We start from the raw sequence: 24,935 nt of genomic DNA, 5'->3' as shown, positions 1-24,935 counted from the left end.
TCCTTGCACCATAATAAATTATTGCTGAGGCAAATATTCATTTACTAATTAGATATAACACAGGCAAAAAATATACTTCCGAGTCAGTGCTATCTTTTCTCATATTTTCATGGTCATCCTTTATTTTTCATTTTTTAAAAAATCTGCTTTATGCATGAGGATATTCTCAAGTGAGAGATGAGGGTACTATTTTGTAAGATACTTGTAAGGATTTTCTCTGTTATAAATTTCAAGCCATTTGTATTGTTATTTCTGGTAAGTAGCGTCGATTTTATGTTACTTTTGATTGATTGGTTTTATTTCGCTTTTTGTAACACTTTTGGCTAATTTGCGAAGATGAGGATGAGTGATGATATGATGAAACTGATTAATTCACACTCACAAACAACCATGCCCAGGCCAGGAAGTGCTAACCACTTCGCCACGAGGGCCGGTTTTTTATGCTACTTTTGACTAATCGCGACGATGAGGATTAGAATTAGATGAAATTGATGAAAGATGGTAACTATGAACCGCCATGAATAGGCCGGGACTCGAACACGAGAACTTCGGTGACGAGATCGCATGTCGACAAATTAACATGCTCAGCAACCGAACTGGTTCAAATTCCAACGCTTTTGACAATTCCACAAATCCAGAATAAAGATAAATAGTCAAATGAGCACCTCCACTAGTACATTTTCGTGCTCAAAATTGAAACATAACTTAATATATGTAATGTGGTGCGCATAATTTCCAAGTATATGTTTCTTACTTAACTTAGTTCCTTTATGCGTATCAAAACGATGAGGTTGTTCACTCGAACAGCCATGCCTAGCCTGGACTCGAACCTACATCCTTCGTTGGCCAGATAGTCAATAACTTCGGCACCAAGGTGGCAATGGTGTGTACGAAAATACTATGTAACAGTAATGGTATATTAAGTACTAGATCAATAATAAAAAATATCACTTTTTTATTTTCAAATAAAATAATACAAAATATAACTTTTTGTACTTTCCAATTAAATAATACAAAATATCACTATTTGAACTTTCCAATTAAAATTAAAATATTGAAATGTTGAAATCAGTATGGGATTGATTGATTGATTTGGTGTTTTAAGTCCACTTTGTGCACAGTAAGGCTAATCGGGACTGGACCTACAGTTTAAAGTGGGATCCGAACCACTTGTGCCTCCACCGGGTATCAGGATTACAAGGCGACGACGCTACCACTGCGCCATCGCGGAAGCCAGTATGGGATTGACTTGGACTAGGACCGTGGTTTGGCGAGGTTTGCTGAAATACTTTATAGTCAGTTTCGTATAAACTAAAAGATAGAGTGGAGTTGTAAGTAGATTTGAGATGGGAATATACATCACTGAAACATGCTTTTTTTAAAAATAATGAATTCAGAAACTCTTTTTTGCATGCAGAATATGCCCTGCTGCTTCACGCAACTGCGACTGGGCGGATCCCACAAAGATGTGCATGAGTTTCACGCCAATGCCATTAAATGATACAGCCGGCCCCCGTGGCGTAGTGGTTAGTCCCGGGTTCGAATCCCGGCCTGGGCATGGATGTTTGTGAATGTCCATTCATCACTTTCATCATATCATCACTCATCTCCATTTTTGCAAATTAGCCAAAAGTGGCACAAAAAGCGAAGTAAAATAAAGCAAATCAATCAATCAATCATCAAATGATACAAAATAAATATTAGCAATGGCGAAGCGTGACCATAATGTTTGGGCACACGTGAGCCCAAATTTACAACACTAGCTTTAATATTTTGAGGTTGCCAACATTGATTTTATTTTGTTATGTTGATCTCTAGGAAGACCCTAATCATAGGGCGACTCAAGAAAGCACATATGTGCATATGGAGATGACTGTGCTGTGCATGACTGTCAGTTGAGAGACACCGGCTGATGTGTCTCCTCTCTGTTAATAAAAATACGCTGTTTTTATTTTTCGATTGTACGTACGTATTTCTTCACTGACTTTTGTACTTGCATCAGCGTCTATCTCAACGACGAAGAAATTTCCCACTCTACTTTCGCTTGTTTATAAATTTGTCCACTTTATATTGTTTTTAATATTGTTTTTCTTCCTGCCCTGAGGCAGACTGGAAGTCAAAATTTTAGGCAGCGAGATCGGAAATCGAGTACTCAACATACTCGCTCAACAAGTGACAATACTACGAGTACATGCAAAAATACATATATCATATGTTATTAATATTAGGGCTGAGCCCATACCCTTTGAACCATAACCGATACCGATACTTGAAAATTTCAATAATTAAAATTTGATGGTGTGTGAATAATCTTCTCCAATTATATGCATGGATTTACCAATATATTTGCTTTCGAATATTCAAGAATTACATCAGAATACTAAAATAGATGTTACATAATCAAAAATACAGTTTCTTTTTCATAATTTGTGAAAAATATAAAGGAAAGTTTGCATAATTTCCAGTATAATTAGATTCCGCGAAAATGTCCAGCGGCATTTTTGCGGACCCCGTTAAAGACTAATATGCCGGAGAAGTATCGGCTGGTATCGGTAGATGAATTCCAACCGATACTTTCCGATACCGATACACAGGTATCGATCGATACCGATACATCGCCAATGGTATCGGCTCAGCACTAATTAATATATTTGAATTTTCTTCTGTTTCTGGCACTTTTCTGTCAGCTTTGGCTAATCTGTTCTAAGAAAATGAATGACCATTAGATGAAATTGAAGAAGGAAAACTCAGTATGGAAAAAAACCAGGCACAAGCAGGACCTGGTACCTTGGCTTTTATCTTTATTGGTTGTGGAGTCTGTCAATAGAGTACTAAACGTTTTGTCGTTTTCCCACATAACAATTAAAATATGCATGGCTGAATACAAACAGGATGGAAAATGCCGTTTTTTGAGGGATCTTAACGTCGAAATGAATTCCTAACGAGCAAAAACCTTATCAACAGAAGTTGTTTACTTCTATCTCCTACACCTGCCATGAACCTTTATTGGTTCTGTATTGTGAACCATGTGTGCATGTATACATGTACAGTCACGGACACTTCTGTGTTGTAACGATATATTTGACTTTCAATGGGAACGTTACAAGCCAGAAGTGTCTGTGATTGTACATACATGCACGTGAACACACACACAAAAACTGATAGAGATTTAACTGCGTGTCCACTCCCCACAATTAACCGACCTTTCGTCCACCCACCTTGGCACGACTTGGATGAGAACTGGGCAATTGCTTAATCGGAAGAAATCAGTGGGAAAATTCGTGACTCTTCCTAAAAAAGCAGTGCGGAAGTATTTACCTGAATGATGCGTGTACGAAGAGAAACATTTGGAGTCGTATTACGTAAAGGGATAGGGGCCATAATTCTCGAAATACGACCCCGGAGAGTTACACGTGAAGTGTTTATCACTCACGTTGGGCTGATTTAACAGGCAGAGAAAATTCTCAGCTCCGAGTGAGCGTATTAAATGTCTATCCATCATTGATTCTGGAATTCGGACGTGAAATCAGAACTTTCCCAACGTGTCGAATAGGAGGATCCAACAATTCACTTCCTTTGGGCAATTTTCAATCGTTGCTTTTCAGAAGAGGCGAAGAAGTGATAAATAGAAGACGGTCTGACACTCTCTTCGAGGCTCTCACTTTTTTCATTGCTTCGTCCGCTGAGGTATACTTCGGTGAAAGTCGAACACAAATTGTTCTACCCTTTGTAACCGTGGCTTTGGCAATGATGGAAAACCGTACTTCCCTTTGGGCGACTGCAATCTTCTCGTACAACGTCCACTAGCCTGAGGTTCGAAGAGAGTTTGCAAATCTTGCATGTGGCTGGATGATGACATCAAAAACTAATGTTAGGGCTTCTTTTAACAATTTTTTTCCTTTTACTTAAATGACAAGTTTCCACGGGCGATGTGGGTTTTGGTAGCTCTTTTTCTTTCAATTTCAGCAAATAACAGTCATGAAGTGTAATTTGTATATCTGACACGGTTAGATTGTTTCCGGAGGGTTGGGAAGACGAAAGTAAGAGTTACCTCGGGATGTTTTTTCATTGATTACCAGTTACTAGCCACATGCTGCGATAAGAAACATGATAAAGAGTTTTCGTACTTCACGATTACTAATTCGTTAGTGTACATCTCAGATAGTTGCAGCTTAATGACTTTCTTCACGATACATAGTGAGTCTTCCCAATAGCGTAGCAGCTGACACTGTCACTTTGTAATAAGGGGGACTCCAGTTCAATTCCCAATGAAGACACGTTGCACAGTGGTTAGGATTCTAATTTAGTTTGGGGCGAAATAGGGACAAACTACGGTTTCATTCTTGAGAGAAGCACAGACTTTAAAGTTCAACTAAATCCATTTAAGTACGTGTACACTGACAACTTTTTCTGCAACTCGTAATGTGTAGTCTAACCCATTGAGAAATAAACTTGTCTTAATAATGTCTGTAACGGACTTCCAAGTCGTTCTGTTTGAAATATTTTTCAAGTACATGGTGGAAATAAACATGGCTTGGCACTATCTCGCCTCGATCATTTCATTTAAACTATCTGGGTGTAAGGGGTGCTCCTTCCACGTAGTGCACCCAATAGTCAACCTCACTTCCACGTAGTACACCCTGGACTGCAGACTAACGAGGCTCAGGCGACTGGCCCCATGGCCAGTATAATTTTGTTCGTGTTGTCCTGTGTTTTGTCCTTATTCGTGCTGAGTGCTCCTTTACAGCCTCAGCTTTTAACGAAAGTCAGAAGATTTAATATTTTATGATTTTAGTTATGCAACGTTGGAGTTGTTATGTGTAACGATAAGGCGCTGAACCCCGTATAATGTGACGGGTGCAAAATAGCCTTAGTGCTGACGCACCCAAAATTTTAAATTCAAATCAAATCAAATCAAATCATTTAAACTATCGATCCAGACTTAATTAGCTCACGTGAGCACTTTCTGACGCACTTTCGGAACAGGATGGTTAATTCTAGAGTTGAGCCGATGCTGATGTATCGGTATCAGAAAATATCGGTTGGAATTTATTTACTGATACCGGTCGACACTTTTCTGGCATTTTGGTCTTTCACCGGCCGCGCAAAAAATGCCAAACGACACTTTCACGGAGGCTAATTATCCTGAAAATTATGCAAAATTCCAAGTTAATTTTTATTTTACACCAGTTTTGTGAGGAAAAAACTAAAATTGTGATAAAATAACATGTAATTTTATGTTCTGATTTAATTCTTGAATGTTTTAAAGCACAATTTTTGGTAAATTGATGCATATTATTAAAGTAAAATACATACACACTAATACTAATAAATATTTTGAACAACTTTTAATTATTAGAATTTCTAAGCATCGGTATCTGTGGGAATCGGTGAGACTATCGGTTTCAGTTCAAAGTGGTATCGGATCAGCCCTAGTTATTTTTAGATCTCTCTTCAATGCTTGTTAAAGATTTAGAACTAGTTTCAGTACTTGGGGGTTCGTTGAATATTACACATCAAGGGGTTGATTGCTCCTTACTCTTGTGTTAATACCAAGGGTCCCGGGTTCGAATCCTGGTCGGGCTTGGTTGTTTGTGAATGTCCATTCATCAATTTCATCCTTTCATCACTCATCCTCATCTTCGCAAATTAGCCAAGAGGCACAAAACGCGAAGTAAAATAAACTAAATCAATCAATCAATCAATCTTGTGTTAATAGCCTTTTTTTGCAAATTTTAGGTTCACCCATTCTTAATTCGCCCATGTATACAGATGCACCACATGGAATCAAAGAGAGAAGAAATTGGAAAGTTAGTATTTTTCTTTTAAATTGATGGCACTTTTCTCCCCTTACGCAGTGCTCTCTCTGGATCATGACAAATCCCTAACAATGAACAAGCGGCAAAATTTACAATGGTTACCTAATGCCTTACTTTAACGAGCTATGTAGAGTCAGATTACTTCCGCAACATCTCCAGCTGAATTCGTTGGTCTAGCTAGCGAGCCTACCAACAGCGTAGTGCTATTCGCGATTTAAATTACCACCTGAGCGCTAGTGTTGCTGCAAATATGGCCGCTATTTACTGATTTACATTCAGTAGTAGTACGTAACAGCAGCGTGTTGTCATTGCTGGTATGGAGGAAACGATTAAATTACACGTTATATTTAAATATTGCGAATGCGATGTGAATTCCAGGAACTATAAAGAAGGTGAAGCTGTGCTGAGAGCGAAGCATTCAATTATGATAATAAAAATAACACGGAAACGCACACGAAACTAATGTATACGCACTGGTTTTTCAAAGCGGTGCTGTTTCATCTGCACTGCACCTCGGTTGTAACTGCAAAGCTTGGGAGGAAATAAATGAAAACATGCTGTTGCAGTTTTTTCCCCAAAGAGGCAGGCTGGTTTAATAACAACACCGGATAATGATAATAATAATAACAATAACAACAATTTCATTGAGGCTATTTTCAGTCTTCATTGAAAATTGACATACTGAATGAAACAGCAACATTAGCATGTCAATTATGTTCTTCTGACTTACCTTTATGATTACGGACATTAATTAATTCTCAAACTATTTTCATCTTTGCACTTAATCGACTTGCATCTGTTCCGGTTGAAAATATACCAATAAGAAATTTGAATAATTCGGCAACCGTTGGTGATAGAAATGTCCGGTTACGTTTATTTGTAAGAGGGAATCATAGAATTTTATGATAAGCAAAGGAAAATTGAAGCACTCGCCTCAGTAGATCTCAATGTGAGATCCTTTGGTGGCTCGACAAATATCAAGTCTGTACTCAACCTCAATCCATACGTTGTGCAACGCTTGACTTGTCACAGACGCACATGCATTGATAAGTCTTTCTCATAGATCGTCCAACCTTTGCACAGGTGTTCGGTAGACAATAGTCTTGACATACCCAAAATCCACATGCAGTTATTGAACATGAACGCGACAGCCCAAAGTTAAATGAGTGGTGTGCTTTGACACGAGATTCTGTAATTGGGCCTTTCTTCTTTGAAAGGGCTACAGTTACGGAAGCAAGTTACCTTGAAATGTTAGAACAGTATGCTCTACCTTGTATACCTCATGGGTACATGTTCCAACAAGACTCCCCCCTCCCCCCCGCATTATGCCCGTTGTGTCAAGAACTTCCTTCATAACCATTTCCCTGACAATTGGATTGGAAGGGGGTTCTCTTAAATGGCCTCCAAGGTCGCCCGACTTGACTCCTCTGGAATTTTTTCTGTGGGGAAATGTCAAGACTATTGTCTACCGAGCACCTGTGCAAGGGTTGGACGATCTATGAGAAAGAATTATCAATGCATGTGCGTCTGTGACACGTCAAACGTTGCGCAACGTATGGATTGAAGTTGAGTACCGACTTGATATTTGTCGAGCCACCAAAGGATCTCACATTGAGATCTACTGAGGCGAGTACTGCAATTTTCCTTTGCTCATCATAAAATCCTATGATTCCCTCTTCCAAATAAACGTAACCGGACATTTCTATCACCAACGGTTGCCGAATTATTAAAATTTCTTATTGGTATATTTTCATCCGGACACACTGTATACATTGTTTTCGAAAAAAAATGTTATATTCATAAAGAACAATTTAAATCTTATGGCAATAAAATCATCTTTCCGAAAGATTATTTCGGAAAATAGAGTGAAGATACTCGTATATTCTTCCTAATTTCCTTGCCGCATTTCAGTTATGCCAATCTTGTCAATCAGTTCTGTTTTCCGTGATTTATTTAAGCATTTCATTTTGTTGGTTCCACGGGGTGGAAAACACATGTAAGCTTTTCACTTGTCCTGACCCAGAAAACGATTTAGAGCAAGAAACTGAACAGTATACGCTACTTTTTCGCATGTTCCCCATGCTTTGAACGGCTTCAACACGGCGAAGCGCAGCGAGGTGTCCTACGTGGAGTGGTTCCTGAAAATCTCACCAGATGGCATATCGGATAATTTTAATCGCGAATAGAGCGAGAGGGTTAGCAATAGGTGCTGCGTTGATATGACGTCAGCGGGTCGCTTGTTGATTTGTGGCTGCGGGAGTTATGACTCGATCCCCAGCTACAAATGCAGAACAGCCGGGGATGGTATCAAAATAATGGTACTGTACCAATAACAAAGGAGCAGGAGTGAGAGTGTGTCTACGTGAATGTGAAATGGTAAAAACGATTTAAGAATTTCTCCGTTTGTCTTGTTCTTCGTCTTTACCTAACCGAGCATGATGTGAATCATTACCCAGCCTTGGAGCGGCCTAGTCTCAAGAACAAAATTAGACAAGGAGAGATTTCTGAGTGAAGGTTAATGAGTATCTTCGGTTGCTCTGTTACGGGAGATCTCTTCCTCCGATTACATGCACCTGAGCACGTTTCCGAGCGGCCAGGAAAAGTTATCCTCCCGTGAAAAAGGAAGAATACAAACGGAAACTGGAAACTGTTTTAGGCAGGTCAGTAACACCTCATTCCCTCAACAAATAATAGCTATGATACGAAGCGGTGTTTGTGAAATGAAACAAAAGACTGATAACAGGGAAAGTTACTCTCTGCTTTGCCAGTTAACGGGCAAAAAATGGCATTACGAGCACAACGATTTGAAACAATAGCGTATACATGGAGCGAACCCGTTTCTTCTCAAGTTATTTTGCCATATATTTGAGTTTTATTATGTTTTTTGGCTTTATAGGCAAAAATTAAAAACAACCCCATTATCCAGTTCAGAGACGAGAAGATCATGTTTCTGTGTAGAGGACACACATTTGGCAATTTCAAATAATATATCGATTATAGAATGTGGACAAGAGTAGTAGTACAACATACCAACATACCGGCTGGACAGAATTAAAGTTACCCAACTCAGAGCCCTCTATAGCCTGTTTGAGGCATCGTAGAACTCTGAAATTTGTTGAATCCACTATGCAGACCATGGGGAAAAAGATGGCGATAAAAAAAATAGTTAAATTTTCCGCCACCAGGTTGAAATGTGGCGCTGTACTTCCATGATGGGTTGTAATAATGACGTAAACGGCTCTAATTGGTTATGGATTTGCCTTTAACTTGCAATCTTGCAATAAACGAGATATTATTTTCTCGCAACTTCCAGCCACTAACAAATGTCTTTCTAATTAATAACACAGCTAAATCTCTTAACATGATTATTTGTACAACCCATCATGGAAGTACAGCGCCACATTTCCACCTGAACTCTTCCCCATGGTCTGCATAGTGGATTCACCAAATTTCAGAGTTCTACGATGCCTCAAACAGGCTACAGAGGGCTCTGAGTTGGGTAACTTTAATTCTGGCCACCCAGTAGTAGTAGAAATAGCACTCGGTATATAAGTAGTGAACTAGTTCAAGGAGGAGGCGACGTCATCGAAATTCAAATAGTATCGATTGATCAGTTACACGACTGAGAACGTGTGACATTAGTGAAACTGATTACGAGAATGTTTTTAGATTGTCCCTTGAGATCATTCGGTAGTGCAGAGAAAGTTCATCTCCATTACAATTGAATCTTACACCAGGGAGAGAGAGAGATAAGCTTGTAAGGGCGTGGAGCATGGTGCTGATCAACCCACGTACATTCCGGCAAGACCTCCTCCTTATGCCTCCAAGAGCAGGATGGGCCTTTCCCTTGCTTCTGCTTTCATGTCTTGAAGGTGAAGCCACCTTGCATTTATTTCTTGTCTCAAGCAAAGCTAATCAGATCATTAGAAAATTTGTGCCACTGTCGTAATTCCTGGCGGCATCCATTTTGTGAAAATGTCTTCTTGGAATCTTTACGTCACAAATGAGTACATAAAACATCGTTCTATAGCTTTATTGTGCACAGAAATGTTCCATTTATGATGATAATTTGTAAGAATACAGTAATATTTTAACGAGTTGGAGAGGTTATGTTTTTTTTACATGCAATGTACTTTGGAACCACATTTTGTTAAAATGGTCATTTTGGGTTGAATTAGTTTGCAGCCAATGCTGAGTTCTCTTTATAAGCAAAGGTAAAGTTTCCCGTGCACATTTTCGATCTCGGCAATATTTGGAGGTGATGTGATCAGCACCACTTTCCGCCCGTCTTTACCATCATGGTTGCCCCCAGGTACCCATATTTGAAGCTGGGTGAACCCAAGAGCCGCTGGAAAAATTCCAACCTTAAATCACCCACACTGGGAATTCAACCTGAGTCTCCCGTGTGGCGGTCTACCGACTCCTAGACTATATTGTAATACACCAATACTTTTGGTAACGTGGTCGCCTTGTAATGAAGGGGTTCCAGGTTCGATATCCGGTGGAGACACACAGTGATATTATTCTTAACTACAGGTACAGTCCCGATTAGCTTATCTGTGCATAAAAGTGGACTTGAAGAAATTTTAAATTTGAAAAATTTGAACCAGTTTTATTAATTATTTATTTTAACTTCGTGTCTTTTGCATATATTTTACATATTTATAGTAAGCGGTACTTTGGCCCTGTGCTGAAAGAAGACACGAAATCCCGTTTACTGCGTTCCAGTGTGAATTTAACATATGCCGGTGCAGTGGCCAGTAGAATTCAATACTCTTTCACGAATTCAGTACAGTAATAAGTTATGGATGTTTAAATTACTTTGTAAAACATATATCGTAGACTGGATCGTGTTTTCACTCACGCCAATGTAGCCTATCCCTCGGTTCGCCATTTGGCAAAATATTGGGGAAGGGGAAGCCGAGTTCATGAATCACTGTAGGACACGACGCCCGTGTTTTAACCCCGCTTCCGTGCTGCCTGCTGCGTGATACCGATGCCTATCCCCAGATGGAGTTGCATGTCCTGCGTCGCCATCGAGTGTGATGAAGGCAGCAAACGGGTAATCAAGTTGAACCTGCATGCAGCCAATTTTAATGCCATTGGATGGCCGTTCCACGTGTAAGTTACACTTCCATTTACGTAATATCGTTCGTGCTACTCTTTAGATGGTATCTTGTTAGCATTTTGACGAAAGTTTTGGTATTATTAGACAGTATTCCTTTTCCTACCTGGGTCTAGCAATTAGCGTCTTAAGCCATGGATGTAGGAAGTCCTGGATTCAAATCTCTGGACGCAGGCACGTATTCAAGGGGGGTGTAAGTAGCTCGAGCCCCCTCCCCCGAAAGTTTTCGGTTTACACTAGATAAAATGAGGTTTTTTGTTGGTACTAGTTTACTATCCTTCGGACACATTTATTTATTTTTACAGAAGAAACTACTTACCGTAATAAGTTCCTGTAGCATTGTCGAACATCGAGAAGGTGTTTTGTGTGATGTGGGAATGTTTCATAGCTGAAATTCATGTTGTTTGTTGAAAATTAATTCTCCGACGGAGAATAGCTAGCCCCACGAACCATTGGCGCGTGGATAAGTTAGTTCTGTTAGGTTAGGAAACATAGTTAAAATTTGGTGTCGTGTTAGTATCAGGATCTAGAAATTGGAAATTATTGCGAACCATTGGCGCTAGCCCCACGAACCATTGGCGCTAGCCCCACGAACCATTGACACTAGCCCCACGAACCATTGGCACGTGGTTAGGTTAGGCAAACATAGTTAAAATTTGGTGTCGTGGTAGTATCAGGAATATATATATTTGGTTGTGAAACAAAAAAAATCGCGAAAATCGACAGTTTCCATTCCGAAAACTAACGCCTTATTTTCGCTTAGTTTGCAATTTCTAGATGTGCTACACCTTCAGGAATGTTCCGCGAAGCAGATACGTAAGTACGAATGTCAAAAATTGACGAAACGAAAAAATTAGAGGTGTCCGAAGGATAGTAAATTTTTACCAATTGTTTCGCGATTCAACAGTATTCGAGAAATTTTCCTTTGTCTCGTGCCGATTATATGACAAGACTGCGGAAGCTGTGACAGACAATTTTGAACACTTGCAAGTGAGCTTAAGGCTGAATATGAACAATTTGGTGGGTTTCGTTTCTTTATAAGAACTGCAAACATGGGAGGACAAGACACAGTGGTGTTGAGGCTCGAATCCGAGAGAAATATTGGAGAACTGTCTGCGTCCAGTTCGTAGCCCACAGTGTGAATCTCCCGTTGTCGAGTGGATTGTCCATCCCGTGCATATGTAACAACTTCATAAAAACACTTCTGGTACACAGATGGTTTGATGCCTGATGAGAAGAACTGGAGAAACACACATACTGAGATTGTTCCTGCACACAAAGTTAGTGTATGGAAAAAGAGGAGTCGAGTGGTATAAAATGTTCCGATTTCACGTTCTGATTAAAATGACAGCTTTAAACACTGGCGACGATTTTGGGGATAGTTGCTCTCAATTTTTTTGCCTCCACACTATGGCCTCTTAATGATAAGCCTTGTCTATCAAGAGAAAGTAAATTAACCTTGCAACTCACCCCCCCCCCCCCTTTTTGGAACTAAATTCCCACCACTGACCTGAAACATACAATTGTGAGGTTCTATCTATACCCCTTAAAAAATGGTGTTCAGCCTCCCCCCGAAAGGAATTCCTGGATACGTGCTTCTCGGGACGATCTGTGGATGGCCTATAAGGTATTTTTATGAAACCTCCACGCCATTTTCCACAAGAGTGGTTGGGCACGTTGAGCGTTCGAAGCGGGATTACGCATCCAACGTTCTAAATTCGAGTCCTGGCCTGGGAATTAGCCTCTTTATAACTTTGTTTGCCATCATTCATCCTCATACGGTACGTTAGCCAGAAGAGGCAGACGAATGACGCAAAGTAAGAAATATATAAATATACAATGATTTGTTATTGATGTAAATTTGGGAATGATATTTGCTGTTTAAGCAGAGCAATTAACTGAAAATATTTCAAGGACCCTTTTGGTTCTGAATGTTGATTATTTCAATATTCTCGTGGGTGTTACATATTGTGTTTGCCCATAAGCATCATTCAAGAAAAGTGCAATAACAAGGATAAACTCTGTTGATACAGTAAATTTAAGCAAAATTCGCCAATTGCTTTCTTGGATTACAGAACCTTTCTCTTGTCCCTAATTAACTAACAAGAACTAAATATGTATGCCATTACTGCAGATCTGCTCAAGGTCTGTAAGCAAGGAACGTTCGAGTACTCTGATGGGAACACGCACAAATGCACTTTTATTTTTTGGAAACCTCTTGTAAGTGGTACGCACGACGAGATTGAAACGTGATACTTTGGAGTGAAAGGTTCCCGCCGAAATTGCGAGTTGGTGATCCACGTGTCCTGTTGCGATTTTTCCTCTGGCGTTAGCGAAAGCTGAAAACTCAATCAAACCCCTTTTGCGACCGACGTGGGTGCAAGGTGTAGGGGTCTGCTCGATGCGAACGAAAGCAACAGAGCGAGCATCTAATTAATTTTACTTTCACGTATCCTAACTAATAGATTGCTCAAAGGATGACCGCTTCTTAACGGGAACAAAAAAGAGATTCGTTGAGTTTCGATTCAATTTTGACATTGAACAACTTTCAGGTGCATAATGTTCCGAGTTTGTTATCTTGCAATTTCTTCATGTCCTAGTTCCATGTACGTTTTGTTGAGTATTGTAAAGGTACTCATTTTGGTTAAATTTAATCAGAACTATCTTTTTTATTTAAAAGAACAACTTCATAAAATTTTCATAAGATTTTTATTTTTAAAAGGTCTCACTGAAGTACGAATTTCATATTTTTTCTCTCTCCCCATGCGAGTTACAGAGCCTCGAAAGTTGGATATCTGTCAAAATTTTAATTTTTGGTAGCATAGAAAGAAGACGCCTAGGCATCTCATCAAACTTGCCTGGCACAGCATAGTACAAATAAGGAATATGATTAAGGTATTTTGTAGCCCTTCATTGTTGTTTTGTGCCCCAAAGATGAGAAATTATGAAAGAGATCCGTCGGATTGGTAACATAGCACGGAAACCATTTATCTGATATATTTTTATTACACGCAGCTAATTGAAAATGGTAAACTGATCCAAACGCAGTTCTCAAACAAAAATTGAGTATCGGTTCTGAACAGTTAAAGGATAAGAAATGAGATGTGCCAGAGGAGGAGCAGACGTACCTCTAGAAATGAGTGGAGAAGCGAATATATTTTTAAAATTTATTTATCAAGAAAGTTTTATTGTCGCCTGCTTTACTCTGGCAAAGTGAATATTTTTTTAAATCACAGTAGTGTTCTCATAAATATATTTCAACTTTTCGAAGCTGCCATTAAAAATTAATCGACGTACAGCATACAAGCATCTAAACGCCTGGCATAATAGGCGCGAACAGATTTTTTTTTTTATTGCATTTGAAAATCAACAAGTTATCCTGGAAGTTATAGTGGAAGGGTATTCGACTTTCTGACCCGCCACCAAAGTTTCCGGGTTCAAATACCGGCCTGGGCTTGAGTGTTCATCGTGAGTGTCCTTTTATGAATTCATGTAATTATCTCTTATCCTCAACATTGTGGTTAACCAAATATGGCACAAAGCGGCGCGAAATAACATGAACACAAAATAGGAAAGTAAAATAGAAATGTTTTAAAAGAGATTTGGTTTGAGAAATGAAGGGAAAATAAATAAGCGACAGAGAGAGAGAGAATTGAAGAACTGAGAAAAAATAAGAAATTGAGAGGGAGAGAGAGAGAGAGAGAGATAATTAAAGAACTGAGAAAAAAATAAGAAATTGACACAGAGAGAGAGAGAGAGAGAGAGAGAGAGAGAGAGAGAGAGAGAGAGAGATAATTATAGAAGTGAAAAAATAAGAAACTGAGAGAGAGAGAAAAAGAGAAAGAGAAAAAGAGAGAGAGAGAGAGAGAGAGAAATAAAGAAGCGAAAGAGAGTGAAAGTAATAATGATAAGTTAAGACCGGAGAGAGAAAGACGTGTGGAAAAAAGTAAGAAAACAATCAGTGAGCAAGGTATGGAGAAGAAGAGAGTGACAAAGAAACATAAGTAATGAAACGAGAGAGTAAAGGATAAAAAGAGACAAAGACCGAAAGAAAGAGGCAGTAAAAGGAATAATCAACATTAAAGAGAGAGAGAGAGAGAGAGAGAGAGCAACTCTAGAAACAAGTAATGAAGATAATAAAAGAGTAATGGATGCAAATGAAAAAAAAAGGAAAGACTAAGCCACCATTCTTCTCTTACACCGGGAAGGCCCTATGAGCGAGCGCCCTCGGATGGCATGCGAAAAGAAAAGGAGAGTTATGACGTATGGAAAGATTCCTTCGCTTCGCACAATCTCTCCCTCGCTCAGCTGCGGGAAGTGGTCAGTGATTTCTCTGAAATAAAAGCGGAGGAGACAACGCAATTGAAAATTGTGTGGGAGAGAAAAGCGGCTGTTGTTATTTGGGGGGAAAGTGCGTGAGGATTAGACAAAGGTTTGCTGACCCTCGTGGCTTCGTGACTCCGAGGAAAGCCAACGAGGAAGGAAGGAAGTGCGATTGAGGAGGCACTTTACGAGAGACCCCTTGGCCCACTTCAATCTGCGGAGTTATAAACGTTCATCAAAAATCAGGAAAGGACCTTCGTGAGAGTCGAACGTGTGAAGAAGGAAGAACACAATTAGATATTTGATTACTTGCTCTGATATATCTAGGAAAGTACTCTAGGGGAAATGTATGCATATCGACTATTGTTGGTTTCAGCTCCGAAAACTTCCGCGTAGCTTTTCTTTATTTGCATTATTTATCTCGTGTTTCATCTTCCAATAAGAAGCGATGTTCGCGTTGCAAATTAAAGGATAAATTTGCATTTTTCCTGTTTCTGAAAGGAATCATCATATTTTCAGAGAATTTTAGAGTACCCGTATTGTAAAATTAGAGACAATATCCTTGGGAACTTATGAAGACGCCACGAAATCGAGACTTAGGGTCCGATAATCTTGGTTTCTTTCGAGACTTTGAAAAAAAAAATACCTAGAACAAATTTTCGTTACTCTTTCACTTATTCAGACTTACAAAGTGCATATCTACCTGATTCTGTAAAGATTCGGCCTCTTTCAGGAGTCTGAGGAGCAACGCCAGTCATAACGGTAGAGAAGGGGAGAAAGCGAGTGGATGGAGCGAAACAGTGCGAGCTGCTGCAAACTGCTGGTAGCTGCAGCCGGGCTGCCCCTTTAAGATATCCCTTTCCCTCTCACGCGTTCATTGCTCAAGCCCTCTCGAGTCACTGATTCGGATTCGGCACCGAAATTCCTTAGTTCGAGACCCGGCCTGGGCATTGGCGTTCTTTGTGAGTGCCCCTTCATCAATTTCATCACATCGTTCCTCATCTTCATCATCGCGATTAAACAAAAGTGGCAGAAGAGCAACGCCAAATAACAAAAATACAAATAGTAATTGCAAACTCAAACCATTTAAACGTGAGCCTTTGATGCTAAGTGTTGCATATTTCCAGGATGAAGTTTCGTTTTTCGAGGATTCGTAGCGTTGAAACTGGGCGTCAAACAAACCATATTAAAATAAATGGTTTTCCCTAACGACTTCTAACGTTGTGAAGATTTGTGCATGTGTGTCTAAGACATTGAAAAAAATATGTTTGATAGGGACATAAGTTGCAAAGTTCCATTGTGAAAAATGGGCAATACATTCAAGACTTTTCCGCAAAATAACATAGATACAAATAGTAATTGTAAAGGGAACTCAATATTAGCTAATTCGAGCCTGTGCTGTAGTGTTGCATATATTCAGAATAACGTTTCGTTTCTCGAGGCTTCGTAGCATCGAAACATGATGTCACATGTCAAACAAGACATATTAAAATACATTATTTGCCGCGAAGATTTGTGCATTATACATTATATTCAACGTTGCCTGGCATATTGTAAAAAAAATATGTTCGGTAGTGATATAAGTTACAAAGTCTCATTGTGAAAAATGGACAAGACTGCAATTCGGATTCCTTTATCTTTCTTCAATAGTAACAGATAGCTGAGAGCTTTCGAATTGTAATTTTTATATTATGCCAGAGTGTAGGAAAGGAAATGTCGAGAATTCTTGCTGGTACTCCCCAGTGGCGCAGTGGTAACGTCGTCGCATTGCAATCAAAGGGTCTCGGGTTGGATACTCGTTGGAGGCACATACTGGTTCGGATGCTTGCACATGATAATCGGGAATTATCTCCCCATTTCTCCCAACGAGTACTTAATGTCTCCTTGCTTTCTCCACCCACGATATCTTCACATGCCTACTAACCTGCCAACAAAGAAAAAGAAGGCGACTGTTTGAAGACAAAGATGAAGGGATCGTAGAAAGGAGGAAGCTCCACCACATATGGTTGTTTGGTTAAATTTCTGAATGTTACTTCTTCGTTAAACCGGAAACGAAATTGCTGCAGTTTCATGGTTGAACTGATAACATTTTTGGACCCCCTTGAACCTTATATTATTCAAAACAAGAGAATACAAAATGCAGTTTTCGGAAAGTAAGTATTTAAAAGTAACTGATTTACAGCTAGAGTTACTTTGTTTAAAAAGTACAGTTTGCAGTAACTCATTTTAAAAAGTAACTCAGATACAGCTTCTGGTACTTGAAAAGTACTGTACGTTCTGCTGGAATTTTTTTGTAAACATTATACACAAATAAATGGTCATTAATTTTAATAAAATAGATATATATATGTGTGTATCATCTATATATGTTTCTGGTACATAATACAAGTCTTTATACATTTATGCCAACCTTCGTGGCGGAGTGGTTAACATAGAGTGCTACGAAGTCCGTAGTCACGGGTTCGAATCCAGACCTGGGCAGGGGTGTTCTTTGTGAGTGTCTCTTAATAAGTTTCATCATATCATCACTCAAGCTCATCGTCGCAACAGCCAAAAGTGGCAGAAAAATAACCAAATCAATCAATTTATACATTTATTTTATTAGCTACAACAAATTTGACAAAATTATGGAAGGAAGCGTCAGCTTTGCTTAAACGATTTTAATTCGAAAAATCGTTGTATGCCGTCCACGTATTAACATGTGGTGGCATCGATTTCACTTGCACCTGTTTTTATCCACTCCCTCGACAATGAATTATCTCTAGCTCGGTTACCACATTCCAAATGAATGCAGTAATCCACCCAAGACACTGAAGTCTTAGTGCACAATTAGAAATTAATGATTACAAGCGTGAATGTTCTAAATTTATCATGCAAAGAAACTAAGCTTCCATGCCTTAGGCGGATATAGCGACCGAACGTACCACCGATAAAACGTACCAGCGACAAAATGTACCTACTACCTGCGAAGGGTCTTCTAATGAGTCTTAAAATATTTGCGATGCGACAAAACGTACCACTTGATGGGACGGCAACAAAAATCATTTACCGAAATTACGATTTTTTCTAGTTTTGCTGATTTCCATCACACTTATGCAGGCTTTGGACTGGCAAAATTACTATATAATGTATATATAGCTATTTTGGCGTGTTTAAAATCAGCTGTGGTTAAGCTGTCGTCCACATTTTTTTCTTATCTTTTATCTTTTCGTCTCTTTTTTCGATCTTTATTTTAGTTATGTCAGTTCTAACCTATCCTAACCTAACCTAGCCTAAACTAGCCTAGCCTAACCTAACCTAACCTAGCCTAACCTAACCTATCCTAGCCTAAATAACCTATCCTAACCTAACCTATCCTAGCTTAACCTAACCTAACCTAGCCTAACCTAACCTAACCTAACCTAGCCTAAACTAACCTATCCTAGCCTAACCTAGCCTAACCTAACCTATCCTAGCCTAACCTAATCTATCCTAGCCTAACCTATCCTAGCCTAACCTAGCCTAACCTAACCTATCCTAGCCTAAACTAACCTATCCTAGCCTAACCTAGCCTAACCTAACCTATCCTATCCTAAACTAACCTATCCTAACCTAACCTAACCTAACCTAGCCTAACCTAACCTATCCTAGCTTAACCTAACCTAGCCTAAACTAACCTATCCTAGCCTAACCTAACCTAACCTAGCCTAACCTAACCTATCCTAGCGTAACCTAGCCTAACCTAACCTATCCTAGCCTAACCTAACCTATCCTAGCCTAAACTAACCTAGCCCAACCTAACCTAACCTAACCTCACCTTTGTCGTGTAGGTTGCCTAGATTATCGTTGTAAATCTTTTGTCTTTCTCTCGAACCCTTTTCTTTGCCTCTTGCATACGCCTCTTCACATCTAACTGAGCACCATTCGGGACTCCACAAACGTGTGGCAGATAGCGCACAGTATTGGAATGTCTGACATGTTCAAGCGTTTTCCTTGAAGTGGTACGTTTTGTCGCGGAGTAAATATTTTGAGGGTAGGTGTTTATCTGAGTGGTACGTTTCGTCGCGAAAACCCTAGTGGTACGTTTTGTCGCTGGTACGTTCTGGCGGGACACCCTTAGGCAATTCCACAAAAAGTTATTTCACTTTAGCATCCAGAGAAGACATATTGATATTGTTGGAAGCATAGTTGTCATATTTAACTCTTCTCCCACGTTAGAAATTGTGAAGTTAACAATTGAAGTCACGTGAAGTAACTGTAAAGAAATTCTTGATAACGTTACTTCTATTGCAAAAAGTAATTCTGTTACAGTTTCAGATACTTACTTTTAAAATTAGCTATAGCTCTTTTCTATTTTTACGGCGGCCGGTCCTAGTTCTGGCAAGGGAATTGGGGAGTGGAGATTACGCCACAGACCAGCCAGACAACAGCTACGACGAGGCGGGAAGAAGTACTACGTGAACCTCGTTCTACTGGCTGCTACGTTCCCTATCGTGCTGGGTTGGTCGCTTCCCCGCTCCCCACTTTCCTTGCCAGCATTGGGATCGGCCGCCGTAAAAGTAGAAAAGAAGTTTAGTTACAGTTCGTATTTGTCAAAATAGTAACTTTTACTTACACAAGTAGCAGTTACTTTGTAAAATTTAGTAGAAAATACAACTCGTAACAAATATTAAGTTGTTAATTTTGTGAAAATATATTATTTAACATTAACGCCACAAATATATATGATAGTTCAACAGGAATATCTTCAAATTCTATTAAAAAACGAAGAAAAGTATTGTTATTGCAAAGTACATAAACATGTTACGAAGGCTGACTTGCAAGATACGAGTACACATTATGGAAATTATTTCCTAACATGTCTTCCGATCTCTGTTTAAAGAGCGTGGACTTTCCATCAAAATTCGCAGAGAGCGAACGTAGAGGATTTAACAGAATGAAAGTGCGTTCAAGAGGCTAGAGCTCTATAGTTGGAGGAAGGATTTCTGCTTCCTTACAGGCAACACCTTTAACGGCCGGGGTAAACATAAAGGAAACCCTTTCACCGCTTTTCACAAACTACGCTCAAAATCTTTTGTCTTGCTAATGAAGCCGGTTTTACGTTCTCCGTCTTCTTCAAGGCAAACAATTCGATAGGTCGAAGCGAATCGATTTGATATCAACGTTTGGAGAGTGAAAAATAGAGTTGAGTTTTGTACCGAATAATTTTGCCTGGGAGCCAGAAAGGAAACGAGTGGGGGGGGGGGGGCACGTCAATATACCTTACAATATTTGGGTTGAAAGGGAGTTTATTTAACTAGTCCTTCTTGTTTTTCCCGGGGTGGAGATGATCGATGGGTGGTGGAAGCATCCCTCCTTCCCCCCTCTGATGTCTGCACTCCGAAGGCTCGCATGTAGTCAAATGATTTATTAAATATAAACCGTGGCGCAACTGCCCGTTAGAACCAGGGCCTACCTACCTACCTGCCGACGTTGGAGATCATCGAACCAGTTACGGGGTGACGTGTGGTCAGCACAACAAACCTCCAGTTGGTTCTGTAGGTTTCCGTGACCGGGTTAATCTACTCATTCGTAGCTCTCCAATTTCCTCACGATGGTGGGTAGACACCTGACACCATACATAGGCCGAACAAATGATTATTAGCACTCTCGACTTTAGCGTGAAGTCGCTGGTTCGATTCTTGATGGGAGAGCTGCAATTTCCTTGTTGACCTGGAATCGTGATAATAATTGAAGAGCTCGTTGAAAATAATTAACCCTTCACCCTTCCTTACAGAGATCATTATGTTAATTTTTAGAATACCGAAATGATAGTATAAATAACATGGAACAGTAAAAATATTAAACTTGAGACTTGACATAATGTTTTAGCAGTAAGAATCACTTTTTAAATATATTGTCAGAAAGATGTAATGTAGCCTAATTAATATAAATCTTTTAAGATGTATAATTTTATAAATTTTAATTTTATTAAATTTGGAACTTTATTTATGATATACACACTGTAAATTTGGTTTCAAAATATTTAAAATATCCCCTTTGTCCTCGCTTATATGCTCAGCGGTGATGTATGTATCTTTTATATGGTATTGGTAAACATAGGCAGGGGTGCGCATCCCCCCCCCCCCCAAGGCAAATGATGCGTCCCCCAAGTCATATCATAATTCCCATAAAGTATTTTATTACGACATCGCGTCTATTGAGAGTAACTTTTTTAAAGCGTAACTTAACACTATACTTGATCTGCCTTCCCCCCTAAATAAATAAATTATTCTATTCATCTAATGGATTAAATATGTTGCGCCTAAGATGTAAACTGTTTTACGTATATTTTATAAAAATCTATAACTGTTGAATTTTATATTATTTTTAGAAAGAAATCCCCTTTAAAAAATTCGATGGTGTAATATACGTGTATGTCATAATCCCACCGTGTGTATCCCTGACAATACCCTTGTATGTGAGTCAGCATTTACGAAGCAAACGCAGCTAAAACTTTGCTTACGTGACATGAGTCACTTTACGATTAAGGAAACTTTTTTTACGACTGGTACCCGGAACATTACCTTTAGATGTTTGAGAAATATTTAGCTATCTTAGTTTCTGTGTCATCTTCTTTACCAGAAGACGGAGAAAGTGGCGCGTACCATATGAGCTTCCTTCTCGGCTAGTTCTTCCTGCTGTCGTTAGGTCATGATCTCGTATGTAGCGAGAAAAGGAAATCAAAATATCTTCACGTACTCTCTGTTCGTAATGGACGAGAAAGTGGCAAATGGTATGTGGAAGAGTTCCATGCTCGGAGCATCTCACACGACGATCCTGCTCTGTGGACTTTTCGCAAATGGCAATATCCGTGGGGATCAGCATATTCGCTTCTGCATGCTATGACAGTACGTTGAAAGAAGGATTCTTCTGATTTTAATCCATCTTCAACTTATCTACACGCGAAAACGTCTGGCTAATATAAGAATTATGTTTTCACTATCTAACAATATAGTTTTGAAATATGAAGATTCGGATCATGAGCTCACCTAAGTGGCGGACTGGTCAGCACAGAGCGCTGGAACACCACGGGTCCCGAGTTCGAATCCTGGCCTGGGCATGGGTGTTCTTTGTGATTGTTCCTTCATCAATTTCATCATGTCATCACTCATCCTCATCGTCGCTATTTGCCAAAAGTGGAAGAATAGAGACGCTAAATAACGAGAATCAAATAGAGGTATAGGGCAGGAGGCCTTAGAAAGATCGCTTCGCGGGGCTTACAGCAGACGACAATATGGGTGTGTGTCTGCGAGAACCAATCAGGTCCGCGAATGAGCGAGCCCGGTTGCCACAGCTAGCTCGCTGCACCCTTCTGGAAGGGTGAGTGACCTCTGCCTCTTGCTACCTCGGCCTGTTTGTTCGGCTGAGGAGCAGACGACACGAGAGTATCGGCAATAGTGTGCGAGTGACGTCTGCTGTTAGCCCGCGAAACGCTCTTTCTAAAGCCTCCTGCACTATAGGAAGTTTACGTTCAGTTTACCATGGAGACCTTAATGCTGAAGCTTTCCACATTGTGTTCTCTATATTTTGGTGCCAACATATAGCACGCTTCCGCTGGGTGCTCGAGTGGGTTGGATGATCGATCTACTCATTGATGGTCCCGGGTATACTGGTCTGGGAATGAGTTTACCTTTGTGGGTGTCCCTTCATCATTTTCTTCGTCATCATCGCCACGACTATCCACAAGAGTCGGAGTTGCGGCGCAAAAAATGTACAATACAAATATACCATGCTTTATTATTGATGCAAATTTGGGTTTGATCCTTGATGCATTCCGCAGTTACTAACTGAACATATTTCGACAATCGCTTTACACTCGTCACCAAATCTCCCGGGTTCGGGTGTCAATTCATCAATGTCAGCTAATCATCATTCATCCTCATCGTCGCAATTAGCCAAAGAGTGGCAGAAAGGCAACGCCAAATAACAAAATTGCAAATTTAGTGGTACGGAGAAAGGTTGTGGATGTTGGTAATTTCCAATTTCCTCGGAAGTTTCCGTCATATCTGGATCTTTCACGCCTGTCGAGCACTTTTACCGCTGGCCCAGAAGCACCACTACCTGATCACCTGCAGGCTGCAAAAATCTTTCCGCTCTGCTGTGCAAACCGGGCGTGAGAAATCGGAATCCACTGTGGTTCCAGCTCAGGTTGCGCGTGACCTTCCAATTTGAAATTCGTTTATTTGTGTTTTGCACGTTCTTCTCTGCAAACACGACCATCAAGAGTCCTTTCTTTGTCGACCAGCTAACAATGGAATCGAAAGTGCCTCATTCTCCTCCATTATCCTTTAGATTACTCTCTTCAGTTCAATTGTGTCGGCCAATTAGCTCGCAGAGATGCAATCGCAAGCCTTGGAGTAAGTCCCTGCGGTGATAGTTACTCGTGTTTGTTCTTCATGACGAGAAAACAACTGGTTCCATCATTAATGATTATATTTGTACACCGGCTGAGTTACAATCTTCAATGACGTTGCAATGGAGACGCATTTTTTTTAAAAAACGAAGACGTCAGCAATTGAAAGCAACAGACTTAGGGTTGCCAGGCGTCCCGTATATACGGGATTGTCCCCTTTTCTAAAGAAATGTCCCGGTATCCCGGAAAATGTTCTCGGGACGCGCATTTGTCCGTTTTTAGCTACGGAAATAACGAATTCAAATTTCAAAATCATTTTATACAACAAGAAATTAATAACAATTTATAACTAACCTAATTGGATACCAATTACCATATACCACTCAAACCTCATATTAACATTGGCGTAGAACTGCCGATTGTCGATTTGTCGAATAAGAAGCCACTCACGACTGGCAAAGGTAGTTCTGGTTCCAATACAGCTATCACTTGTTTCTTTTCTTGGTCAATGGAATCAGAGTGTAGTGGATAATATTCAAGGCTTAGGTGATGTAAAAAGGTTTCCTTTATTTCGTCATGCCAAAAAGAAAGTGTTGTAATAGTAGTGATTATTCTAAACAAAAACCCTATTAAAGGACGCCAAGAGTTCACTCAAATATTAATATATTTTGTCAAAATGTTAAAAATTAGGGATTAACAGTGCTTTAAACAGCAATTGATTTTGTAACGTTTGAAAATGTTATAAGAAATAAATTTAACTATATCCATGTCTATATAATCTGCATGTCTCGTTTTCTTTTATTTTAGAAATCTGCCAACCCTAAACAGACTATAACCGTTAGATTGAGTGTAGTATTTTATTGGTCTATTTTTTTTAAATATAACAGAAAGTAGTTTGTTGATTTGAAACATTATCCAGAAAAGAGGGGTTTATGGATTCAGATTTTTACCACACATCTAAATATTACTAATTGTTGTGCCAAAGCGATTCAGACTTTTACAAACGCAACAAGAGGAGAGTTTCAACAAAAATAACAACATTTATATAGGTGGCTCATTTATCTGAAATGTATTTAAATGTAACTGCACTTCTATTCGAATTTCGGTTACACTATTTTAAGTTGCTTTTACACCTATAGCGACGACGAGAACGCATGATGAGGTGGTACGATCACCGGCAATAAAAATGGGACACCTAGATCCTGAAATACTCATTTCACTGCAAGGCGTTATGTATATTGCCTAACTCTAAGGCGGTGGTAGAAGCTGCCATTGATAATTTACTATTATAATC

At 39.5% G+C, this 24,935-nt stretch overlaps 1 protein-coding gene across 2 annotated transcripts in view; it reads left to right on the top strand.

The window, feature by feature from the left end:
- LOC145987752 (retinol dehydrogenase 12-like) overlaps nt 1-24,935 on the top strand; it is a 212,318-nt gene that overhangs the window by 20,420 nt on the left and 166,963 nt on the right. Inside the window, exon 1 of one of the 2 annotated variants that reach the window (XM_083122422.1) lies at nt 10,869-10,940. The exons of the other annotated variant lie outside the window; for it this stretch is intronic. The gene's annotated coding sequence lies outside the window, so the exon portion shown is untranslated. Of the gene's footprint in view, nt 1-10,868; nt 10,941-24,935 lie in introns of those variants that run through there. 2 annotated transcript variants of the gene reach the window in all.

This window comes from Lepisma saccharinum, chromosome 5 (genome assembly GCF_977018435.1).
Source record: "Lepisma saccharinum chromosome 5, izLepSacc3.1, whole genome shotgun sequence".
NCBI classification, from domain to species: Eukaryota; Metazoa; Arthropoda; class Insecta; order Zygentoma; family Lepismatidae; genus Lepisma; species Lepisma saccharinum.
Note: the sequence above shows the minus strand (reverse complement) of the source record. Positions and strands in the feature narration are given on the sequence as shown.